Source organism: Engraulis encrasicolus, chromosome 20 (genome assembly GCF_034702125.1).
Source record: "Engraulis encrasicolus isolate BLACKSEA-1 chromosome 20, IST_EnEncr_1.0, whole genome shotgun sequence".
Classification (NCBI taxonomy): Eukaryota; Metazoa; Chordata; class Actinopteri; order Clupeiformes; family Engraulidae; genus Engraulis; species Engraulis encrasicolus.
The window spans coordinates 10036365-10044582 of record NC_085876.1 but is presented as its reverse complement, the minus strand read 5'-3'; positions in this window follow the sequence as shown (position 1 = coordinate 10044582).

The following is an 8218-nucleotide window of genomic DNA, read 5'->3' as shown; positions in this document are numbered from 1 at the left end:
GTCTTTGCGACACGAAAGTCCCATTTTTTGTTGTCATATGTGTGATAAACCGCCCGCCACAGCAGGGGCGTCGCTAGAATTTTTTTGGCCCCATGAAAGATTCAAATTTTGGGCCCCCTTAAGGGTCCCTGTCAGTGCTTGGGCCTCCTTAAGGGCCCCTGTCAGTGCTTGGGCCCTTAGAATCTGTAACACCTTTCCCCCCCTAGCGGCACCAATGCCCCACAGCACACAATGCACACAACGAAATTCCATGTATGCCTAACGCTCTACAAGGGCCACCTTGACAGCCCCGCATCTCAGGGGAGCAGTTCGATCAAATTAAAAAAACTCCTTTTAGTTTTTTAAGTCTTTACATGGTGAGGCCCCTTCCTACATGTTAGACATGCTACAACACTGCCCTGTACACAGGTCCCATAGATCCACTAACAAAGACCTTGTCCATGTTCCCCAGTCCCATTTTGTAAATAAAAGAGGCCGAGTGCCCTGCCATATGGTAGGGCACTTGTTTGCTATGGCCCGGGTCCTTTGCCAGCCCTTCCACATCTCTCTCTCCCAACTAATTGCCTGTCCCCATCTGCACTGTACTATCATCAATCAAGCCAAAAAGACCACAAAATATCTTTAAAATAAATAAAAATAAAAAAAATGAAATAAAATAAATGAGAAATAAAAAAAATAAAGGCAGAGCTTTTGCTGTGGCAGCCCCACGCCTCTGGAATGATATGCCTCCTGACATCAGACTCGCCCCCACTATCAATACTTTTAAATCCAACGTAAAAACATACTTTTTCACCTTAGCCATTGCTTCCTAGTTCTTCTTTCTGTCTTTTCACAACCCTTTCGTGGTACAAGCCTAACATCCCAATGGCTTACCGAAGGAAGGATAGGTGACAGATCATTTCCCACCTACCCAGCAATGTTGGAAGTGAAACTGGCAACCTTCCAGAGGTGTCAAAAGTAGATGTAAAAGTAATTTCATGGTGTAAGTACAACACTAGCACATTATATTACATAACTGTTACACCATTTACTCCATTGTACCTAATGAGGTCAATAGAAAAATGCTGAAAACCTAAGAAGAACCTACCATAAACTTGATCCAACCAGCACAGAGTCAGCTGATTAAAAGACAAGCACATAGGTCTACTGTACTCAGATAAGTTACCTGTGTTTCTGTGTTCTGTGAAACTGTGTTTCTTTTTTTTAACTTTCACTTTTGACACCGCTGCAACCTCCAGGCTCACAATGGCACAATGGCAATGGGAGTTGGAGTTTCCCAGTTGGGCATTCACTACACTTTCACAAAATTGCAGATAGCTGCTGTCAAAAGAGCTTACTTAATGAATGAGATGATCTTGAGAGCAGTCTCTGGCATTAAGTTATAACTCGTGGGAGCTTCAGCTAATAATCACTAGAGGGCGCCGCAGCCATGAGTTATTTTACTTTCTTCTATTTACAGTCAGTTGTAATGCATACTGTCATCATAGTAGTGCAGACATTTTAATAAAATACATGAAGTGGGTCAGTGTAGACGGTCTGTCTGGCTGTCTGGCTGTCTGTCTGCCTGCCTGCCTGCCTGCCTGCCTGCCTGCCTGCCTATCCGTCTGTCCTACTGTCTGTCTGTCTGTCTGTCTCTCTCTCTGTCTCTCGGTCTGTCCATCTGTCTGCCTGCCTGTCTGTCTACCTGTCTGTCTGTTGTTTTTTAAACTGTGCCACAGATCCCCATGGCAACAAGCTAGTTTGACAACAGGGTCACTCTGAGTCCTTTTGTTTACTAATGTCACCATGTAATACACTGTATTTATGCAAGCTCAGGTCCATCAATTAATGTTTTCTCTCGTAGGCTTACAGCAAACAGGTACCAAAGAACTAGTCTGTTCATCCCATGTTTTCCATGAAAAGAAAGTACAGGGAAGACGAACGATAGTGATTACGTAAGTGGGCGAACAAGTGTTTTTGGCCTTATTTGGGCTGGTATGGATGTCTTCAGGTGCCCCCATGTCAAGTCCAAATTCGTCATCTTGTAGGTCAACAGAGCAGTTTAGATAAGCGGGCTGTGTGAAATAGTATCAAAGTGAGTCACTGATAAAGATTAAGTGGGCTGTGTTTGCATGATGTCGTAGCCATATGACATTAGATAGCCTAGTGTATGCCTTATGGGGGCCTTTGATTAGACCAGTGCCATGACTAAAAGGATTTTTTTTTGTTTTGTCTGTTTGTTCGCTGATTTGCTCGTTTGTTTTATTGTTAATCCTAAAAATCCTAAGAATCCTGAAAACACTATTGATACATTTCGAACAATGTAGGGTAGTTTTTATGAGGGTGGGTGGGTGGGCAAATCAAGTCTTTTTTTCCGAAATTGTCATCCCCACCGCCCATTTCAAATTTATCTGATTTACACAGTTGGAGTTCATAGTCGGATCAGGGAACCAGAACTGAAATGTAGTTCTGTGTTAAACACACACACACACACACACACACACACACACACACACACACACACACACACACACACACACACACACACACACACACACACACACACACACACACACACTTTACACATTGCATGGGTGGGTGCGCCTCTGACATAATGGGAGCCAGGTGCTGTTCAGAATGACTGCATTATACAGAGAGACACTGACTCACACTGCACTAGACCTACTCCAACATCATTCATTCATTTATGCTCCCTCCCATCCTACTGTGTTCTGTGTTCTTTCTGACCCTCTCTCTGTCTCTATCTGTCTGTCTGTCTGTCTGTCTGTCTGTCTGTCTGTCTGTCTGTCTGTCTGCCTGCCTGTCTGTCTGTCTGTCTGTCTGTCTGTCTGTCTGTCTGTCTCTCTCTCATGCACGCACAGATACTGTACATGCATGGGCTGCACGCACACATGCACGCACGCACACATGCACGCACACACACGCTACCCTACCGTCATTTTTTCCATTCACTGTATATCTTTGCAATCTACTGACAAATCACACACTTGTAATTATGATAGGATTTGCGATATCTATTTGTTAACAATCTTACTTAACAGCAATACTTGCGGGTAATAAAATTGCACTGATGTGTCGTAGCCTTTTATGACTTTAGTTGCTTTCACGTTGACAATAAACTTTCAATCAGCTGACGTTGCATTTCTTTTCTTTCTTTTTTTTTTGAGGCAAGAATTTTCACACATTCGACACATCTGTCCATGTCATACCAGTGGGCCTAGTAGGTACATGTATAAACACATAGCCATCCACCACCTCATCACTGGCATGCCATCATTCATCATTTCCTGTCCAGAACATGTTGTCCGTACTCTTGACCCGTGAGAACCGGCCTTCTGCATCCTACGCATGCAGCTCCACAGAACTTTGCTCTCTTGTGCCCCCCCCATCACTTCCTCTCTCCCCCAGGCCTGTCAAAACCACAGGCAAGCGAACCATGCATTTGCCTGCTGGCGTGACCAGCTGAAAGGGGGTTTTCTTGGCCCTGCCGTGGTCAAACAGTAGGACACTCGTGTACCATGCGGCTGACCCGGGTTCGACTCCCAGCCCGAGTCCTTTGCTGGCCCTCCCCCGACTCTCTCTCCCCACTCGCTTCCTGTCACCACCTTCACAGTCCTATCATAAATAAAGTAAAAAAGACCAAAAAATAAATGAAAAAAGAAAGGGGGTTCTCTTGGTAATGACTGGTTATGTACTTATATTCAAATGACAGCAAGGACATGAAAAAGAAAGTCACCGGATCATTTTCAGATTTGGATAGTTTACTGGGTTTTTTTTATTGTTTATAGGCACTTGCCAATAAAATAGTAAACTATCCACAACTGAAGATGCTCTGGTGACTTTCTTCTTTAGCTGCAGCACTTACTAGTCCTTTCCCGTGACGCACCAGATTCTGAAATGCAGGAGCGTGGAGGATCTTTCTCATCTACGTGACAGCAATGACATCTTTGTGACGGTGGCAGCACCTCTGTGAAATCAGTGACCGAAACGTGCAATGATGCTATAATCGAAATCTCTCTCAAGGGTGCCCCTCTTCAATAGTTTGAAAAGAGAAGAAAGGGGGGGGGGGTGGCAAGTCCCTCTATACCTAGGGCCCCCAAATGCCTTGAAACAGCCCTGCATGGTCTCTTGGCTCTTATTTCCGGTGCTGGGCTGCTTATTGTGTTTCCCTGTATGGAAATAGGAATGCAGTGTTCTCCATGCCGGGCCTGCCTGCCCGCCAGTGACATCATCAGTTCAGGTCTGGCTCCATTTCAAACTAATACCTCGCGTCCTCTCCTTTTTCTTGGGGCCTCGCGCTTCGCTGACACCCCTCCTCCGTGGAGGAAACAATAAAGTCTCCCCACTGTCATCCTAAGCAGAACAAATTCTGGGGGGCTTCTCTCCATTCAAAGTTCAAAGTCCAAAGTTCTTAATTTGCTATTTGTGCATAGACTAGTAGTCCAAGCACATAGGAACTCTTGTGCAGACCCTCTGAATCAATAATTAAATATAAAAAGAGGAAAAAGACGAAATGCATTAAAAAGTGATAAAAATCAAAGAGATCAAAAGGATAAAAAAGTGGGTCAAATGTTCTTTCAACATCCCGATTGTGAGAAAATGACCTTTGTATTATACTTTTGCTAGACGTAGGCCTATAAAACTTCTATCACAAATAAAGTGCTGCCTCACATCAAGAGGCCACAAACAAAGGTAAGAGGGGAGGTACAAAATTGAGTTGGACCCCGTCTGTACCTTTGAGGTCATTTTCGGCAACACTTCAAAAATTTAAATTTGTCCTCATTGTGTATTGTACATGGACGAGGCCAACTAACAAACAAACTAATGAACTACAGAGCTCGGTTGAACTACTTTGCCAGTTCAGTTGACACAATTGGCATAGAGCCTCAGGATCAATAAAGTTACTCTAGTCCACTACTGCTGGACGTATAGGTCTTTTTTTAATTCATGTTGCCAATTTTGAAAAGAAAAACATGCATGTCATGAACAGCGAAAACATCAGCTCTGGAGGATCTAAATGTTGCAATGTTAATTCACCGATACAACAAGACTGTTCAATTATCATTGTAAAATTCACTGTGTGCCAGTTCTCTGCACAGCCATTTTGTTCTCTCTCTCTCTGTGTGTGTGTGTGTGTGTGTGTGTGTGTGTGTGTGTGTGTGTGTGTGTGTGTGTGTGTGTGTGTGTGTGTGTGTGTGTGTGTTTTCGTTTTTACTAGTTCAGCCTTCCCGATAACTGACTCAGGTATGTTGAACTGGAGACAATGGCTACCATTGTGTGGTCGTGCTGCACACGGGGCTGCCCTGCAACTCCACACAGGGCCCTGCAACACTGATCCTCTCTGAGCTCCGACTTCCACGGCTAGAACTGCCCACCGGTATTTGAGGGAAGGTACAGTATAACAAACACACACATACACACACACACACACACACACACACACACACACACTGTACATACATACACACAGTGCACCGTGCACTGCATGCACACACTATGGGTGCCCGTCTCTCTCTTTCTCTTTCTCTTTCTCTCTCGCTCACACACACACACAGACACAGACACACACACACACACACACACACACACACACACACACACACACACACACACACACACACCAGGGCTTGACACTGGCAGCTGCCAAACGGCCAAATGCTAGTAAAACTGGGCTATGGCTGGTAATAATTTTTGCGCGCGCGCGTGCACAAAATATGACCCTTACTCTTTCATAATGCAAATTAAATGAGTGCATCTTAACCATTGTGGTAAAGAATTAGCCTATAGAAAATAAAGTATTGTTAGCTAGCCGTAAACAATGTCCGAGAATTTTTGTAATCAGGATAACTTCTGCGTTCCATATGTTTTGAGCCTATGGTCACGCGATAACACACATGTATCACTTGGTGGCATGCACTCTCGCGAGAGAATTTGAACTAATTGGTAGAGCTGTAGAGAAAAGAGTTGGATCATCCTTTGATCTTTGCCGACGAGTGGTCACGTGGTTTGCGTAGTCTACGCCCACCGTAGAAGGGTCCTATACACCGGGAGCTGTCAATATATTTCATTGAGCGAGAGCGTCCTTTTACGGTAATTATATCAGATTATACCCCCCCCAAAAAAACGAGTTCGGTTTGTTTTTTGTAGGCCATTTTAGGGCCTTCCTTGTCATGTAAAAATATTGAAGTGTCAATACCGTAATACTGTAATATCATTGCAGTTACACTTTTGGAGGGAAACGTCATCTTAGCTAGGAAGCTCCATTACTTACCACTGAGATGCTAATTGTCCGTAGCCCTTGATAATGTCTATTTGTTTTGGATTCAGCAGATTTACAGTAGGGTATTTTAATGGATAAAATACTTCCAATACATAAAAAATAAACACACACACACACACATATATATATATAAACACAGCATGTCCCAGTTGTAGGCCTACAGTAATATAACATTACTGTTAATTTCGGCCTTTATGATGCTGGTCATCATCAGACCTGTCAAACTACTCAATGCAGGATGCAAATGAACATGAACATGATGCAATGAACATGAAGTAAATAACCCACAGCTGTACAACCTGTGCTTGAATGGTTCAATCTTTTATTTGAAAGAAAAATTACTCCAAATAATAATAATTATATTGGTATAGAAACATAAACAACCCAAACAAAATAACTATGAAATTGAATAATGAAATCAATAATGCATGAGGAATTGGAATTCACTGGAACTGGAACATGCTGGAACTTCCAATGCATTGAAAGCATCAACCTATGACCAGAGTGGAGCAGACAGGAGAAAAAAAAGAGAGAGAGAGATTTATTTAAATACATGGCATGGGTGTTGGTGCTGAAAGGGATTGATTTGAATATTTCAGAAAAGACTGATCTGCTGGGATATTCACACATAACCATCTCTGGGGTTAACAAAGAATGGTAAGGGGGAAAAAGGGTGAGCAGAGATTCTGTGGGCAAAAAATGTCTTGTTGATGGCAGAGGTCAGAGGAGAATAGCCAGACTGGTTGGAGCTGATACAAAGGCAACATTAAGTCAAATAACCACTCAGTACAACAAAGGTATGCATAAGAGAATCCCTGATTACACAGCACATCAAATCTTGAGGCAAATGGGTTACAGCAGCAGAAAAGCACATTTGCTGCCACTCCTGTCAGCTAAGAACAGGAAAATAAGGCAACAATTTGGACTGGCTCACCATACACGACACTAAAAGCTCGGAAAAATGTTGCCTGGTCTGATGAGTTTTGATATCTACATCTACACTCAGGTGGAATTGACAGAATTTGTCGACAACAACATGAAAAGATGGATCAACCCTGTATTACATCAACGTTTCATGCAGGAGATAGAATGGCATAGGGATATTTTCTCTTACCTTGTTATTACAGAGAGAGAGGAAAACACTGAGGGACAGGTAGGGATGAGTGGGACAGACAGGAAGGAACAAAGACAGAGAGATGCAGAGGAGAGCCGAGAGAGGGACATAATGAGAGATGAAAAGGAGGGAGAAAGTCAGGGAGGATGTGATGAAGAGGAGAGTTTAGAGAGGGACCTATTGGAGGAACAGAGGCAGGAAGGCTGCGATGATCACTCCAGCACAGGCAGCAGAGATGAGACCTCCGAGAGGGAAATGCTGAGGGACGATGGCGCAGGCGCAGCCAGTGTAGAGAGGGATCTGCTGAGGGAACTGGAAAAGGAGAGAGAAATGAGGCTGGGGGCAGAGAGAGCACTGAGGCTGCAAAAGAAAAAAAATTAAGGCTGAGGAAAAAATTTGAGCAAATTCAACAGAAAATGAAACACATCTTTAATCAGGACCAAATTAATGCACTGACTTCCAAGAGACCAAAATGGAGCAACGCCACTATTAAAAAGGCCATTAAAATTAGATTCTCTGCAGGCACAACAGCCTACAACCTGCTCAGATCTATGAGCATACCTCTGCCTGCTGTAAGCACGCTGCAGAGGAGGATGCAACATGTGAAAATGGAGCCAGGAGTGCTGCAGGAGGTGTTCAGCATGCTGGAGCTGAAGGCTGCTGCCATGGATGATCTAGAGCGGAACTGTGTGCTGACACTGGACGAGATGGCCATCACTCCAGGTGTAGAGCTGCACATGGGGACAGGGCAGCTCTATGGCAATGTGACCCTGCCTGGCCACAGAGGAAGGGCAACTCATGCCTGCGTTTTCATGCTGGCTGGT